The sequence below is a fragment of the Cebus imitator genome, unplaced genomic scaffold (assembly GCF_001604975.1).
Source record: "Cebus imitator isolate Cc_AM_T3 unplaced genomic scaffold, Cebus_imitator-1.0 Scaffold48, whole genome shotgun sequence".
In the NCBI taxonomy this organism is placed as follows: domain Eukaryota; kingdom Metazoa; phylum Chordata; class Mammalia; order Primates; family Cebidae; genus Cebus; species Cebus imitator.
The window spans coordinates 4,239,948-4,258,906 of NW_016107363.1; the positions used below are offsets into that span (position 1 = coordinate 4,239,948).

The window sequence follows — 18,959 nt, forward strand, 5'->3', positions numbered from 1 at the left end:
ACTACCCCACCTGTTATGCCTCCCCAACCCCTGCTCCCTTTCATATTTCATCTATAACCTGAAAATGATAAATTCTCTATTTATTCCGCAGTATTAATAGGGGACTAGAAAAGGATGCTGTGAGCAGAATGAAAAAGACACCCTCTTCTTTGAATATAATGGCCCTGATTTTAGGGTTTCGGATCTGCCGCTCAGAGGGGTAGCTCAGCCTTCGACTCGGAAGGAATATGCAAGGATAGAAATATCAGCCTTCATATTTTCATCACTGAATTCCTAATAGCTGAGAGTTATTCCTAACCATATAATCTCCGAGCCTTTCGTATTTACCACTGTTGTTTATAGCCTCGTTTCCTTCCTTCTCTTTTCATAATATCTTTTGAACTGGAAGCTAATGTGAATTTTGGTGCTCTTCAACTCCTAGCTGGTATGTCTAACACCATCAGATTGAATTAATTTGAACTATTAAGCATGAAGTACATATTACCATGGAGCTTATTCCAGATGTACTATTGTTCGTTTAATTGTTACGGCTAATCGTTGATTGTGATTTTTCTGGGTGCTTGAAATAATAATAATAATAATTCTCTTTTTTATAGTGCCTTTCATTTGAGAATCTTGAAAAGCCTGTGTCCTGGAACCACTTATTGTAAAATTGTCATTATCTGTGTATTCTCATTTGGCTGAAGTTCGGGGAGGACTATGCCAGTGTATGATTTTAAAAGCCAAGAAAAATTTATATTCATGAATCATGCTTTTTTTAAACCACCTTGGAGAAGCAGGGGGAGGGGAATTTAGCCCACTGGGATATTATTTCCAGAGAGCAATTCTGTTCCTTTTGTAACAATTCTGAGGCCTTTGTGTTGGCTTGGTATCAGCTCTGACTTGGTAGGTTATAATTGTAAATGGTTCTCAGATCGTGCGAGGCCTGCATTCTATGTTGTTTTTCAAACCAAGGGGGGGTGTGTGTGTGTATGTGTGTGTGTGTGTGTGTGTTTTAAACCCTTAAAAGAGATAAAGCTTCTTTGGCAATATCACAGTTTGAAAAGTTCAGAATGAATGAGAAATACAGTACAAATATATCTGTTCTTAATCATGTTTTTACATAGCAGAAGATTGGTTATTTGGAAGAGGAGGCCTTTAAAGTACAGTTTGGTCTCTTGACACTCCAAATACTTGAGTAGCGAAGAAAACAGAAGGTAAGGGCAGATGCTTCCCAGCTCACCTATTTCTTGGTGCCTGACTGAATACTCAGGAGTTTTCACCTTTTTTTTTTTTTAGCAGTTGGAATTAATTGCTCCCATAAAGCAATGGCTTCAACAAAACAGTTATGACAGATTTATAATGGAATACTGATGAGTTTCGTTAAGACATCACTTAACCCAAAGGACCAGAGTCATCTTCATGTGTTACTCTACTTCCTCCCAACAGCAGTTCGGGCAACTTAGATTTTCCCGGAAAGGTTTCCTTCTGGCTTGGGTAATAGATGGAGAGTTCCACCATCTGGCTACTGTCATGGGGCCAGGGGAAATGAATTGCTGAATTTTTACTACAGGTATTCATATTACTGTCCCTTTCTGTGGGCCATAGACTCATGCCATGAGTAATGAGGGCTATTCTTGACACTAGTATGCTATTCTCTGGAAGGCTGGGAGACCACAGTGAGACAAAGGGTAAAGCAGTCACACCATAGCTGCATATTGGAATCTCTTGTAGAGTATGAAAATCCTCAGGTGCCTGGGTCCCACCCTCTAGAGATTTTGATTTAATTGGTCTGTAGCAGAGCGTGGACATTGAGATGTTTAGTATTTCCCAGGTGATTCTAATTGTCCCCTGTTAAGTACTGCTTGGGGTCTAGTTTTTAGCAGGACTAATATTCAAAACATATTACCATTGGTACAGCATTGAGCTCTTCCTCTTTACCAGGCACTGTTCTAAATGATTTATAGGTTTCAATCCATTTGATTGTCACAATAATCATATGAATGAACATTCATTAATTCCTTCATTTATTCAACAAATATTTATGGGGCACAGGCAGCAGGTCGGGCAGTGTGTTTGGCTGCTGGGGAGGAGGTTCGGGGAAAACTTTCAGAGGAGATGACATTTAAGCTGACATCTAAAGATTGAGGAAGAGTTAGAGTCCAGGTAGAGTCAAGGGGAAGGCACTGATGGCCAGGAGGATGGTTTTGCAAATATTCTGTATTGGAAAGGAAGATGGCTAGTTCAAGGAACAGAAAGAATTTACCAGTGCTTCTGGAGCAGAGGAAACCAGGTGGAGCATGACGCAAGATAAGATTTACAGATGGGAAACGACCCCCTCAACAGAGGTTGTAGTTCAGTAAAAGGCTTTTGGCCTTTATTCTGAAAGCTAATGGAAGCTCTGATCACATGTGCTTTTCCTAGAAGATCTCTCTGGTTGCAGTAAGTAAAACAGAATAGAGGGAAGCAAGAAGAGATGCATTGTAATGAGTTGAGTGGCCACTGCAGGAGATCTGGAGAGAAATGAGAACAGCTTGACCTAAGGTAATGAAGGGAAAGAGAGAAGTGAGCACATTTGAGTGATATATAGATGATGAAATCCTTAGGACTTGAGGATGGATTCAAAGGAGCAGAAGATGAATGCCATCTCCAGTTTTACTATTATCTCCAATTTGCAGATGAGCTGGTCAAAGGGTATGAGAATTTGTGTAGTTCTTCTCAAACTATAGTGTGAGGATCTTGTTGAAATGCCAATTCTGATTCAGTAGGTTTTCAATGGAACCTGAATTTCTGTACTTCTAGGAAGCCCCAAATGAAGCTGATGCTGCCAGTTCATGGACCATACTTTGAGAATCTAGGGCTTAGAGAAGAGAAATAACTTCAGATGTAGTAGAGTGGAGCCTTCATGTGAACCATGTCTGTCTGTCTGCAAAGACCATGATCTTAATCATAAACTCTACAGCTCCTGAAAGATGGGGAGTTGTACAGCAGGTTGAGATTTGGATTTTATCTGTAGGCAATTGTCAGTCATTGAGAATGTGCAAGCAGACAGAGGTCCAATCCGAAAGTTTATGTTATGGTTTCAGGATATTTCCTGTAAGTTCCTTTTAGTGTAGATATTTAAGGTCAAATTGGAGTGTAGTTAAAAGGGGAAAAAAAAATAGCAGGCCTCCAAACTTTGTAAGTAATTGAGATGGTTTATTAGATCATCTACCCTGTAATGAGGGTAATAATTGCTTCTTATTTAGTGTTTCTTGCCTAACCATCCCAAGGCACTTTACTAATAAGTATCATCTTTCTTTCAGAGCTGAGGCCAATGGAGAGAGGCTAAGGGACTTGATATAGTGAGCTGGCTGTTGGGCATGCCTTCACCATTTCTGTGGTATCTAAATTCTTCTATGCAGTTCAGGTATATACCTGAGCATTTGCCTTAATTGTTTGACCTGTCTGTGTCAATATTTCCCTGGGTGTGTCCCAGGGAACTCTAGCCCAGTGAGAAGCTAAATTTAAAAATATCTAAATATCATAAGTTTGGAACATGCTGCCTGTTTTTTTCTTTTTGGAGAGGTGTAATGTACATTAGTACAGAAGGGCTCTGAGAAGTTCCACCTTCATGAAATTTGTTTAATTCTGTATAACTCATGGTTTTTTAAGTTAATTTGACCTTAGAATGACCTCCAACTTTTTTTTCTCTCCCAACTCTTAACAGTCCATTAAAGAGTTGTTCTGTCTTGGCTGGGTGTGGTGGCTCATGCCTGTAATCCCAGCACTTTTGGAGGCCAAGGTGGGTGGATCATGAGGTCAAGAGATCAAGACTATCCTGGCCAACATGGTGTGACCCCATCTCTACTTAAAATTGAAAAAAAATTAGCTGGGCGTGGTGGTGCATGCCTGTAGCTTCAGCTACTTGGGAGACTGAGGCAGGAAAATCACTTGAACCGGGGAGGCAGAGGTTGCAGTGAGCCAAGATAGTGCTACCCCATTCGAGCCTGGTGACAGAGCCAGACTCCATCTCAAAAAAAAAAAAAAAAAAAAAAGTTGTTCTGTCTGACATAGAGTTTATGAAACACTGTTCTGTAATCATAGATAACTGTAATCTTTGAATGTATCAATATCAGTTGCCTGGGGCTGTGTTCTTTTCATGAATGACTGGCAGAGTTGGCATTTTCGCATCTAGGACAACATTGTAACCTAGTTTTTATTTTGCTTTTCCTTAAGTCCAGTGCCCCAACAATTGTTACAATACATGTCTCTACTTCAGTGGTTAGCTGGAAGGAAAATCACTGATTTGTCTACATGTTTCCCTGTTGTCTGGAAGGGTTGAGTTGTGCTTTTGTTTCTTTGTTTCCATGTGTTTAATCTTATTTTGGCAGCCATAGAATGTTCCTGCCCACTCTGTTTCATGTAAAAGATCCCAAGAATAGGATCATTACCAGACATGACATTTACATTGAGTCATTTTTTATGTTAAGTGTGTAACATGAAACTTTGAACGGTTTTTAAAAATCTGAGTCAATTTGGTAGTTTGACAGTAAACTAAGTTTGTCTTTTCTCTTGAAGAATCTTGTATAAGATAAAACCTTAAAAAAATCAGACTATGTATAGTAAGCATTCATATAAAACCATAAAAATATGGCTAAATAAATTTCAAGATGTTGGTGGAATAACATACAAGGTTGAGATCCAATCGCATACTGACAGAATGAAAACAAGTATAATAACAGAAAACTATGGAAAGTTGGATTTTTTTAAAAAAATGGGTTATTTTAAAAGACAAATTTATAGCTGTTGAATGGACTGTGTCCAAATGATGCCTGAGTTTCCTAAGCCGTGTGTGTGTTATCTTCAGCTTTTGTTGAGTTGATTTCTTGTAGACAGCTATACCATTCTTAGTCTAGAAAAATGGCTGTCATGTTTTGGTAGGTGGCAGGATTGGCTATGTAGTTCCTTGAAAATATAGATGCTCAGGTTTCTAATTAGGTAGGTCAAGCATGGCATGAAGAAATTTATATTTCCTACCCTAAAACAGGTAATTCTGATGCACATAAAGTTTAAGAACAACTGCTGAACACTTTATCAAGTTCTATCGTACCCAAGACTCACATAGGCAATATGTTTAAAATGCAACCGTCAAGCCTAAATCTTCACTAACTGTATACCTCTGTGCAAAGTAAACAGTGTACAATCCGTGCCGATGCCCAGGTAGCCCTGCCTCCTCCTCAGATATTCTGTTTGAGTAGGCCCATGGTGGGTTTCAGGAATATGCATTTTTCTCCACAGCTTTATCAAGGTATAGTTGACATATAAAGCTTGTATATATTTACATTGTAAAATGTGATGTTTTGATATATGTATACATTGCTAAATGATGAAATCAAGCTAATTAACATGTCCATCATTTCATACATTTTTCTGGTGAAAGTAGATCTTAAATGCTACTCTCTTAGCAATTTAAGATCTAACCTTTTACCAATTTTCAAGTATCAACTATTATTAACTATAGTCACTATGCTGGATAATAGATCTCCAAAGCTTACTTATTTTACTTAACTGTAACTTTGTACCCTTTGACCAATGCCTCCCCATTTTTTTCCTCTCCCATACACCAGCCCCTGGCAGCCAACATTCTACTATATGCTTCCCTGACTTTAGCTTTTTTAGATTCCACATAGAAGTGAGATCATAACGATATTTGTCTTTCTATGTTTGGCTTATTTAACTTAGCATAACGTTACCCAGGTTCATTCATGTTGCAGATGGCAATATTTCCTTCTTTCTAAATGCTGAGTAGTATTCCGTTGTATATACAGTCATGTGCCAACGTAACAGTGGTCTGGTCAATGGCAGACTGCAGATATGAGACCGGTCCTTTAAAATTATAATGGAGCTAAAACGTTTCTGTTGCCTAGTGACGTTGTAGTGTGCTAATGTCATAGCGTAATGAATTACTCACGTGCTTGTGGTGATGCTGGTGCAAACAAACCTGCTGTGCTGCCAAGTGTGTAGCACATACAATTATGTATAGTACGTAATACTTGATAATGATAACAAATGACTATTACTGGTTTATGAACTCTATACTATGCTTTTTGTCATTTTTTTAGCATGTATTCCTACTTATTAAATAATAGCTAACTATAAAACAGTCTCAGGCAACTCCCCCAGGAGGTATTCTGGAAGGCATTGTTTTCACTGGAGGTAAGAACTCCATGCCTGTTACTGCCTCTGAAGACCTGCCAGTGGTATGCGATGTGGAGGTGGGAGACAATGATATTGATGATCCCATCCAGGTGTAGGTTTAATTGGGTGTGTGTGTGTGTTTGTCTTAGTTTTGACAAAAAAAGTTGAAAAAGCAACAAAAAGATTTAAAAATAGAAAAAGGCTTATAGAAAAAAGATATAAAGAAAGAAAATATTTTTGTGCAGCTGTTTGTGTTTCAAGCTAAGGTGTGTGTGTGTGTTTGAGACAGTTTTACTCTGTTGCCCAGGCTGGAGTGCAGTGGTTTGATCTCAGCTAAATTGCAACCTCTGCTTCCTGGGTTCAAGTGATTCTCCTGCTTCAGCCTCCTGAGGAGCTGGGATTATAGGCATGCACCACCACACCTGGCTAATTTGTTTGTATTTTTAGCAGAGACAGGGTTTTGCTATGTCGGTCTCGAACTTCTAAGCTCAGGTGATCTGCCTGCCTCAGCCTCCCGAAGTGCTGGGATTACAGGTGTGAGCTACCATGCCCAGCCAAGACCACATTTTGAATCTAGAACCACAGTGCTCAAAGGATCACAAAGGATCTCTTGGTGATCCTTGAGATCCTTTCAGGGAGTCTGCATGGTAGAAACTATATTACTGTAATACTAAGTTGCTCTTTTCTTTTTCACTATGTTTATATTTTTGTTAATGATGCAAAAGTAATGTTTTTTAAAACTACTGGCACCATAGCATGAATCAAGACGGTGGCACTGAGCAAGGACTTTTGGCCTTTTATTTTTTACTGTCATGCACTATGGTAAAAAAAAGAAAATAAAAAGCCAACATTCTTCTGGGGATATCCTTGATGAAAAGTGAAAGTTATTAATTAAATTGCATTTTGATTGTTGAGGTTTTGTTTTTTTTTTTAGTATTCTATGTGATGAAATGTGAAATATGCTGAAAGAATGGCTGCACACTGACATATCATGGCTGTTTTAAGGAAAAGCACTTGTGAGACTGAGTTGTGAAATGAACCAACTACCTTTTATATGGAACACTGTTTTTCTACAAGAAGGAACCATTGAAAGATAAAATATAATTATGCAAGCTCAGATATTTACCATATTTTCTTTAAAATGCACAAAGTGAGTCTGTAGATTGAAGTAAACCATTGGATGGCATTTGTTGACAAAGGTAAAATTCAAGCTTCCAAGCGAAAATTCAAATTTTGGAAAACTTGGATATGCCACCATGAACTTGACAACTTCCCAGTAATTAAAGACTTTTCTAATAAGGTTAACGATGATATTACAAATGTAATTCTTTTTTACATCATGCAATGAAAGGTATCAACATTTGGAAGATTGGCATAATCCAGTGACCCAATATTTTTGTCCAGAGCAGTGCATGCTGTTACAGAATTTTGCACGGGGAAAGGATCCATTCAAAATGCCATATAGAACATAGATTTTCACGTAACAGCACTTAAGTTTCTTGATGTGGTTTCAGGTTCTACAACGCAACTAACTTTTAAAGAAACTACCATTTGTCAAGTTTTGATGCAGTATTTGAGAAAAACATCCAGCTATTTGAAAAGGTTATTAAAATACTCCTTCTAGATTTTTTTTGGCATACTTTAACCCTAAAAATATTCACAGCACAATGCAGAAATAGATAGGAGAATCCATCTGTCTCCTATTAAACTAAATATTAATGTGAGGTTGAAACACCATCACTCTTCTCACAAGCTCTTTTTTTGGGAAAGTATGTATGTTTATATGTAATGGGTTATTACTGTCATTTTAAAATACATTCATAGTGTTTTGAAAATTTTCTGTTTTAATTTCTAACATGGTAAATATCCATAGATATAACCAACATAACCACAAACTCTTTGGGGCCTTCAACAATGTTTAGGAGTGTAAATGGATCCTGAGACCACAATGAGAACTGCTGACCTAGAGAAACATTCTCTAAAGCATGTTCCATAGAATACTCTCCCTTGCTATGCTCCATAGAAACCCAGTTGCCAGAAACAAAAGGCAACATAAAACAGGAATAATTTGTGGTTGAAGAAGTTTACAAATGGTACTAGCTACAGCCTCCCATGGAGATTCACAGTTGGTAATAACACATTAAAAGTTCAACTTGAACTTTGTTCCACTATCGCTCTTTCCCAAACTCTTCTGACCATGAAAACATTTTTCCCATGGAATTAGCTTTGGGAAATACTGTTCCCTTGCCAACAATGAGTCTTAACATTTTAAATATATTGCAAAATGATGGATTAAAAAGTGGTGTGTCATCATTCATTGGCTCCTGAAGTCTGGGAATTTTAATTTTAGGGCCAATCATGTTTTCCTTTAGAACAGCCTCCAGACGGTAACTTCTGTACTCAAGCCTTTCACTAGGGAGGTAAAAAGTTTTCCAACTACAGGGTAGGGTTTCACTACACTGTGGCTTTTCAGTTCAACAAATCAGATTGTTTATCAGGTCTCAAGGAAAGGCAAATTCATGTCAACCAGTGATGGTAAAAATATGTCATGGGTGTCACATATCAATGAACTTGGGAAGGGGTTCTGGGACAGAGTACAACTAACTGAGCAGGCTGCTGCCATTACTGGAAATGAATGTCCTTTTTGGTAGGACCTGATTTCTTCTTTCTGTGTAATGGTTAGTCAGTCACATTTGCTCTCTGGTTTGGTTTTCTATGGCGAATTGCCCATTAGTAAGGCTATGTAAATAAGTAGGGTCTGCTTTTACTGCCGTAGATCTTTCTCCTAGTAAATGATGGTGAATTCTAGCTTAGGAATTGGTTTGCTGCTACTAATTCCGTAATTACAAGGATAAAATTATACTTGAATATAAGCCTTGCCAAACGCTGTATTTTCATTTGGAATCTATCCTAAGAAATAAACAGAATGTGAGTTAAATGTGTATTTATGAAGATGTCCAGTGGAGCATTATTTATAATACCCCAAATTGAAATCAACTAAAATTAATTGAAAACTATAGTATATTCACATAACACAATGCCATACAGAGTTTTAAAACTCTGGCTTTTGGAGACTGAAAATATGGGATAGTATACCCAAGTAATATCAGGAAGATAAAACATCATGATATATATTGTTGGATTGTTTTCCAAAAAGCTTATTCCAATATACATTCTCACAGCATCATTTTAGGAGTGCATCTCTCTCTGCACTCTTGCTAACTATGAGTGTTATTTTAAATAATATTCTCTAATCTGATAGGGTAAAAATGATTTGTCATTCTTGTATTAAGGGGACACTCAAAAGGGAAGACAGAGCAATAATTGGCATTTCCAGAAGAGACTGCTGGACTCTAATTGCTACCTTGTAGGCAGAACTTTTGGCTGCACTGACTGTAGATGGGCTCTCTCTGATTACTGACACTTGACGTCTCCTGGGAGAGAGTTCTAGAGCCTAGGGAAGTGATTTAAACCTAGAAATTAAAAATAACCAAGAAAATTCCACCTAGTTATATTTAGTCATTTATAATGTATCCTTGGATAGATTCAATAAATACTATGTTAAGGTCATCTCTATCCATGTGTAAAACCCCCAAATAAACATTTAAGAGCCTTAGAGGCAGAGAGAGGGTATATGCCTGTCAGTCTTGTGTGTCAGTGGCTTTGCCACTATAAAGTTATAGTAGATCACAGAATCATCTGTCAGGTGATTAAAATTGTCATCACGGTTTCCATTTTTCACATCCTTTACTTAAGAGCACGTATGCAAACGGTTTGCAGAGTGCCTTTGGGCTTTTTGGAGCTACTAAAGGGAATCGTTGTCTATTTCATTCCCTGCCATTTACCGCGGAGGTGCCAGTCAGGCCTACAGAAATCTTTTGTCACAGTCACACTGCAACCGGGTAGAATATTGAAGGAAATGTCAAAAATGTAGCCATGTGAAAAGAATCAGAAGGCAGTGTTGTTATTCAAAGAGTTTGCTTCCGGCTTGGGCTCCTGTCTGCATGGAGCAGGCTGGATGTCTAATTTCAGCAGTACAATTAATTCTCGGACAAAATGAGAAAAGATGTAAGTGCCACAGTTGTATAACTTGGAAGTTGTTTCACTAATTCAAGTGCTTATTTTCTTTGCAATTTCATCTGAAAGCATCTTTTGATGGCTTTTTGATGTTGTTGAATTTTTTAAATCTTTTGAATGATGAACATGGACAAAAACAGAATTCAGCAAAATGTAAATGAATCAGACCAAACGGGATGCAAGAATATATTGTGCAGATCTGGAATGGAGATAGAGATATTTGTTCTTCCTTTTTGAGGATAATTATCAAACTTTCCATGGTGTGTCAGACATGGTGTTTTCACCTTCTCTATTCCCAGACATTTAAAAGGTGACAAAATGCTATTTTAAAATGTCAAGGTAATTATTGTGCATTCTCATAATAAATTAAGTGTTCATTCTAACACACGGATTTGTCCTCTAACCCTGATGTGATCTTTTACCACCAATTTGAATTTCTTTTTTAAAATACTGATTCCACTTTTAGTGTTTTTACTTTTGCACCTTTCTTTTCTTTCTTTAAGTTCTGGGATACATGCACAGAACATGCAGGTTTGTTACATCGGTATACATGTGCCATGGTGTTTTGCTGCACCTATCAACCTGTCATCTAGGTTTTAAACCCCTCATGCGTTATGTATTTGTCCTAATGCTCTCCCTCCCCTTGCCTTCGAAACCCCGACAGGCCCTGCTGTGTGATGTTCCCCTCCCTGTGTTCATGTGTTCTCATTGTTCAACTCCAACTTATGAGTGAGAACATGTGCTGTCCGGTTTTCTGTTCCTGTGTTAGCTTGCTGAGAATGACGGCTTCTAGCTTCATCCATGTAGTGCTGTCTCATATTATAATTAAGATAATATCCTAGATGCAGATGATAAAGAATATTCTGGACTGAGTTGTGGAAAATAGCAATTGTCTGTTAAATAAAAGAGCCAGGACAATAGCCTATGTATGGCTTGAAATATATTTTTGAGAAGGCTGTAACAAAAAATATATGTAGTTCTAATATATTCTCATTTAAAGGAAAGATGATTTTCAACCCATGTTCTATGATAGAGAGATCACAGTATTAAGGGAATCAACTAGGACTTGCTGGGCTGGTGAGTGGAGGACAGGTGGAGAGTTGGTGGGTGTGAGATGCATGTGTACCTTCTTAACCGAGCTATAGAATGTTTAGACTTTGTTCAGTAATTAAGTAGTGTTTTCAAGCTTTTGTGTATATGTGTATATGCTATTTACACCTACAGGAGTATGTTCTTCAGAGGCTTGAACATATTTACTGGAAACTATGAATTTCAAAGTAGCATTTTTCTCTAAGGGATCTGGTAATGGCATAAAACCACCATAGCCAAGTGATCCCTAGAGACCAACATTGAATTTCAAACCCGGATTCAATAGAATTGCTTTTCCTTTTTTATTTTTTAAAAAATTACATTAAATCCAAATTAGTGTCCTTTATTTCTATCATCTTTCTCTTTCTTGTCTTCTTTTGGTGACTCATTTTTGCAACTTGTGGTGACAAGCCTTCACTTCATTAGTCTTGCTTGCTTGGCTCGGAAACAAGGTGAAGGCTCTTATTTCCCTTTGGTCTCCATTTTCTTATCTGTAAGGAAGGTTATTGATGTCTTTAATGTCGCTTTCATCTCTGAAGTTCTATATTTATGTCTCCTTCCTCTTTTATCCTGCTTCCATTATAGATTTACTGTGAGGATAAAATAAGAAAAGTGTCATGAAAGAAGTTTGAAAATTGTAATGCAGTGTAGAAATACAAAGTATGATTGTTGCTGTCTTGTATCATTCTCTGTGGCTTCTCATATGTCTACAGGATCACATTTTCCAGGTGTGTAGGATCTTAAACTTTTTTTTTTTAATTCCACAGTGGGCTTAATGGAGTATGGGCTAAAGAAGCACCCATAGGTTGGTTCATTCTTCAGCCAGGGATGTTTAGCTTTTGGACAGAGTGGCAGTCATGTGAAGCTCACCAGTTAAATAGTTTTCTTTTAGGCATTTTATGAGGCTGAAGAACAGACTGATCAGCCTCTTAGATATCTCTGAGAAGTAAGAATATATTTTCAGTCTTCCAGAGAATCGAGTAGTTGACAGTAAGTTTTAACAGCATTATTTTTTTAAGAAGCAGCTATAATGATTAATCAGAGGGCTGACCAGTAAGCAAGGTATGAATGACACTGACATAATTGGATCAGTTTGTTCTTCCTTTGATTTGTATTTATAATCCAAATAGAATGATGTTCAACAAATTAAGATGCAGAAGCGAATTGTAAAAAAAAAAAAAAAGTTTATTTTTCAAGTTGTTTTTCTGTCTTTTTCTGCCTAGAGCAAGTCTTGCTCGATGTAACAATAACCCCTTGAAATGCCATTTAGATCAGAAGTGCTGATGCAGCACTAATGATTTTAGAGCAAATATGTTACTCTAATTTCCTCCATCTGCTATGAATAAAAGAATATGTTTATGAAGTCTGGGAGAGTTGTAGAGAAAATTGTTTTGTGGAAAAGTTGAAGTTATTTAAAAATGTGTGCAGGTGTGAGGGAAAAATATATATTTTTTTACTTTGTCAAGTATTTAAAAAAATAGAAGCTTTATTGTAGCTTAGTGGAAATGTCATAAACTTTATGGCATACTTTTGGTAAGACTTTAGGGGAGTATTAAATGACTCGAGAACCAACCATAGCTTTTATTATGACAGTCCTGATGATTCAAATGAAAACATTTGCTTTGGTTTGTTTAGAGGTTCTAACTAGGGATGAGAACTACTCTAATTCCCTTGAGTGAAGAATTGTTATTTTTATTCTTGGAAGTTGTCTTCTTCTGATTCAATGCATATGTAGTCATTTGGGTAAAAGACTGTATGTACCCTCCCAGCTTCTTGGTCAGCTCTGTGAGTCAATACTGGTATGGTTAGATTTCAAAAAAAATTGTTATAGCTATTCACTTTCAAATCCAAGAGAAATGATGATTCTTTAGAAATGTATATATATACATTCAATATTATATTATTCCAATAGGCAAAATAAAAACATTTAATGCCAATAATCATAGAAGAAAGTGGAAAATTATTAAAGATGTACCACTAGAAAAAAGGCATCAGACCCAGATAGTTTTACATGTAAGTTAGATATTTTAAAACAGGTACTTTTAAGGATTAAAAGATATTCGTAACATATGAAAGCTTTAAAAAACAGATAGTCCCTATGGTTCTTAAACAATTCAAGACTATAGAGAAAATAGAATGGGCTAACTTGTACAAATGTAGCATAATGTTATATCAAAACTTGAGATAAATAACACTAGTGTAATATTTTATGCTAACTTTATTTTCATATATGGAAATTTGTAATTAAAAATAGCAACTTGTATCTATCTGCTTATGAAAACATGATAAAGTGTTTAAAATAGGCTTCATTTCAAAAATTACAAACTGGTTCAGACTTGGATATTTATCTATGCTATTAATTACAAGATTAAAATAATATAATTATACAACATATGCTTTGTTAATTTCCTAAAACTACCATAACAAATTACCAAACTGAGTGGCTTAAAATATCAGACATTTACTGTTTGTCAGTTTTGGAAGCTAGAGGTTCAAAATCAAGGTACCAGTAGGAACATTCTGCCTCTGAAGGCTCAAAGGGGTGCCTCTCACTTGCCTTTTCCTACCTTCTAGTAGCTGCCAGAAGTCCTTGGCATTTCTTGGCATGCAGACACATTACTTCAGTCTCTGCCTCGTTTTTCACATGGTATTCTCCCTGTGTGTCTAACTGTATCTCTGGTTTTGCTTCTTATGAGGACAATAGTCATTGGGTAGGGGCCACTCTAATCCCTTATGACCTCTAATTACTGTAATTTAACAAATTACATCTGCAAAGACCCCAGTTTCAAAATAAAGTCACTTGAGATTCCACATGACTATAAATTATAGAGGACTCTGTTCAACTCAATATGCATACCAGTAAGAAATGCGATAAAATGTATTAGAAATTTCTAGCAGTATGCTAAATAAAATGGGCGTAGAAGGAATTTAAACACAATAAGGAATAGTTATAAAGACCTATCATCAAACATTACATTAAACAGTAAAATATGAAAGCCACTCATATTAAATCAGGAAGAATACACAGGAATATTTGCTGTTAGCACTGTTACCTAGCACTGTGTTACAGGTTCTGCTTGTTGTAATCAAAAAAAAATTAAGCAAAGAAAAAAAGGATACAAGTGAAACAGTTCTCTTCACTGTCATGTGATATTCAGAGAATTTATGACTCCGTTACACAGTTACTAAGCAAACATGTTAGCTGGATGATTACGAAGTAAATATATAAAAGTCAAAGTTTTTCTTTATATTTTCAATAACTAGTTACATAGAAATAGAAAAAAGTTATTTTGCAAACAAAAAATATAAAATCCTTAGTAACAATTTAACAAAAAAGGTGAAAGACCTATACAGAAAAAAGAAAAATGTTATGGAGATAAAACTATCTGTCAGAAGAGTCATGCTCATATTCCTTAATAGTTTCCATTATTATGAAATGTCATTCATTCCTGCAAAATGGATATGTTAATATAATTTATCAGAATGGCAACAGGTTTTATGTTTACTCTTCTAGAAATTTAAAATGTAATATTAAGTTACTGTTATTATTAAAATAGTATGTTGTTAGCCATGAGAACATTTTATGAATGAAACAAAAAGAGAAACAGATCCAAGTATATGAACTTAATATTCAGTAAAAGTGTCTTTTCAGCTGGATTCAGTGGCTCACACCTGCAACCGCAGCACTTTGGAAGGCCGAGATGGGTAGATTGCCTGAGCTCAGGAGTTTGAGACCAGCCTGGGCAACATGGCAGAACCCTATCTGTATAAAATATGTAAAAAATTAGCCAGGCATGGTGGTGAAACCACCTTTGCAAAAATTATAACTGAGAAAATTATGACAGTGAAAGACATCTGACCTTATTGATTCCATCTTGCATCTAACTTCCAAGGTGTCCTTGTTCACTCCTGGGTGTAGGCTGAACTAACTTTTGGGAGGAATTTAGTTTATAGTTTAACTTTGAAACAAAGAGAACAGCCCTTTCCCGAAACAAATGCCCTTCCTGTCTGGGGACTAGACTGCCTTTGCAGGACTAACAAATGAGCTGCAAGATTAGAAATTATGGTTTAGGGGTCATGCAGCTGGAGGCTGCAAGATTCTAAACCTCCCAAATTGCTCCTAAGCAAAACATCACTATTGTAAAACCTAAGATCAGTACTTGAGCTGTTTTGCAGACCCTACACTCCACGGATCAGCTGGCACCACCTAGACGGATAAACTGGCTCATCTGGTCTTGTGGCCCCAACCCAGGATCTGACTCAACATAAGAAGAGGGCTTCAACTCCCTGTGACTTCATGTCCCACCCAACCAGTCAGCACTCCCCATTTTCCAACTCCCTGTCCACCACATTATCTTTAAAAGTCTGAATCCCTGAGTTTTAGAGGAAACTGATTTGAGTACTAATAAAACTCTGGTCTCCCATACAGCCTGTTCTGGGTGAATTGAACTCTTTCTCTATTGCAGTTCCCTGGTCTTGATACATTGGCTCTGTCTAGGCAGCAGGCAAGGAGAACCCAGTGGGCAGTTACACTGGCACATGCCTGTAGTCCCATCTACTTGGGAGGCTGAAGTGGGAGGATCACCAGAGCCTGGGAAGTCAAGGCTGCAGTGAGCCGAGATCCCTTCCCTGTACTCCAGCCTGGGCAACAAAAGGAAATCTTGTCTTAAAAAAAAAGAAAAGAAAAAAAAACAAGAGAGAGAAAGGGGAAAAAAAAGGGTCTTTTAAATTCAGTGGGGAAATGTATGTTTATATAATAAAAGATGCTATAAAAATTGACTTTTCATCAGTAAGTTATAAATGTTAGTCCATTATTTTTTACCATAAAAATTAAAAAATTCAAACGAATTAAATATATGAATGTACAACATTAAACAATATAAATTTTAGAAAAATAGGAATTCTTATACACTCGTGGCATATAGTTATATATCATATTTGAGAAAAATGGCCAGGGATATTAATTGGGAATTCACAGAGGGAAAATTTAAGTGACTAATAGACATGCAACTGTGCTCAACATCACTAGTAGTTGTGGAAATACAAACTGAAATCACAGTGAAATAAATACTCTTCCATTCAAGTAGTTGACAAAATTGGAAAATATCGATAATATCCATGCTTGGTAAAGGTGCTTAGAAATGGAAGATTTTCATATATTGCTAAATTTGGACGTGTTTATCAAAATTAATGGTACACTTGCTATTTGACTCTGCAACCTTCATCTTGGGAGTCAGTAATCTCTGATGTGAAAATGTGTATTTATAGATGTTGGCTGCATCATTAGGAGTGGCAAAAACCAAAACAAATCAAGACAAATAACATTAACATAAAGACAGCACATGCATAGTGAGATTGTTAAATATATTTATACTGTAACCGTACTGTGAAATATGGAAAGAAGAATAATAACTAAATACATCTATATGTGATGTCCAGCATGTCCATAATATGGTAGCATCTAATCATTTGACTAACTGGAATGGCCTAAGACCATTGAAATTAGAAAGCAAAGAATGACTCTATATCAAAATTTATGTTTGTTTATACTGGTATAAAACTAGAAAAAGATGTGGAAGGATAAACGAGTAATTGCTTCTATTTTTTTTGTTTTTGTTTTTGTTAGTTACCAATGGAAAATGGAATTGGAAATAGAGTATTGACTTATTTTATGTATATACATATATATAAAATTTACACACACACACACACACACACACGCACACATGCATATCTGTGTTTTGTTTTGTTTTGTGTTTTTGAGACAAAGGCTCGCTCTATTGCCCAGGCTGGAGAGCAGTGGCGCTATCTCAGCTCACTGCAACCTCTGCCTCCCGGGTTCAAGCGATTCTCCTGTGTCAGCCTCCTGAGAAGCCGGAATTATAGGAGTGTGCCACCACACCTGGCTAATTTTTTTTTTTTTTTGTATTTTTAGTAGAGACAGAGTTTCACCATGTTGGCCAGGCTGATCTTGAACCCTAGACCTCAAGTGATCCACCCACCTTGGCCTCCCAAAGTACTGGGATTACAAGCATGAGTCGCTGTGCCTGGCATATATGTGTATTTTTGTTTAATTTGTTATGCTGAATATTTATTATTTTTAAAATTAAAATTATTATTTTCTGTAGCATTTTTTCTCATTATATATGTGTGTGGCGCATGCGTGTCTCTCTGTGTGTGTGTGTGTGTGTGTGTGTGTGTGTGTGTGTGTGTATGTGTGTGTGTGTAATTATCTTAAATCCTAATGGTGTTGTACTTTAAGACAATGCTTTCACCTTATAGAAAAATGGACCAAAATTCAAAATACAAATTATCGTTTAAAAAGTATCTGAATAATGATTCACAAAGGAAGAGTTATAAAACACCAGTAAAACTCTCAGCCCCATTAGTTATCAAAGTAATCATAATTACAGCAATGATGAGATTTTTGCTCACACTAACAATTATGCAAAAAATTGATACTTCTCAGTATTATATGGTTTAGGGAAATCTACCTACCTTGCTTGGTAAACTTTCTGTAGTACAGATTGGCCATATTAACTAAAAGGCTCTAATAATGTTTATACCTTCTGGTCCAGCTACACTATTTCTGGAGAGTAATACTAAGGAAATAACTGGAAAGATGTGTGTATGGATGTTAATTTCAGTTTTGTTTATGACAGTGAAAAAAGTTGTAAATCTCTGTACTCATAAGTAGTTGAGTATTTAAATAAATTCACTTAAAAGTTACATTTTACAACTATGCACACTCACAGATACCCATACAACATTTAAAAGATCTAATGAAAATTGTTGTATGATGGTATAGATTTTTATTTATGGCACAGAAAGATGTTCATAAAACAGTTGATTAGTTTTGATTGTTATATAATATCATCTAATTTTGTGATACACTTAATGTATTAAGATGATTGGGAATATAAACACCAGACTGTTAAGAGTCAATTTCTCTGGGTGATGTGGTAATAGATTATTTTTTATATTTCTGTATTTTTTGAACTTTTTGAAATGCGCTTGATACATTTTTATAAAGAAAAATACATGGAATTTTGTCCAAAATCCTAATTTAAAAAGAAAAAACAAAACACAAAACACCAAACTGGAAATACGTTAAAAATTAAAAGGAGTAGGGGTGCAATAAAACAATGTAAAAAAAATATGTATATATATATATATATATATACACTCAGTGAAGAAAGCATGGCATATTACTATTAATAGTCTAAATAGTGCCAGTTGTTAGTTGATAATCTAGGTCTATTGAGAGACCTGTTGGAAGGTCTGTTTTGAGCCCATTGTTAACTTAAATATCTGACCTTTTCTATTTAGCTCCCTGTCATAGGTAGTTTAACAAAGGATTCTTCACTAACACATTTACTTTATGCCGTTTGTTTGGGGGTGAGGTTTGCAATTTTTCTCCAGGGAGTAAATTACTTCATGTAGCTTGTTCTCAAATACTTATCTCAGAAGCAGCACACCTTTCTGATAGAAGGCAAATGTCATGACTGAAGGTATGGGACAAAAGCCTGATTTATATTCCTGAAATGCCTCTTTTATGTTCCAGAAGCCAAATCTGCATTCTTTGGAGTGGTGTCGAATGTCAGTACAAATGCCCCATCTATGCTGAACCTGGT

The 18,959-nt window shown here is 36.3% G+C and overlaps 1 protein-coding gene across 9 annotated transcripts in view; it reads left to right on the forward strand.

The window, feature by feature from the left end:
- Window positions 1-18,959, forward strand: part of FHIT (fragile histidine triad diadenosine triphosphatase) — a 1,489,467-nt gene that overhangs the window by 483,255 nt on the left and 987,253 nt on the right. The window contains exon 1 of one of the 9 annotated variants that reach the window (XM_037738074.1): window positions 1,122-1,196. The exons of the other annotated variants lie outside the window; for them this stretch is intronic. The gene's annotated coding sequence lies outside the window, so the exon portion shown is untranslated. Of the gene's footprint in view, window positions 1-1,121; window positions 1,197-18,959 lie in introns of those variants that run through there. 9 annotated transcript variants of the gene reach the window in all.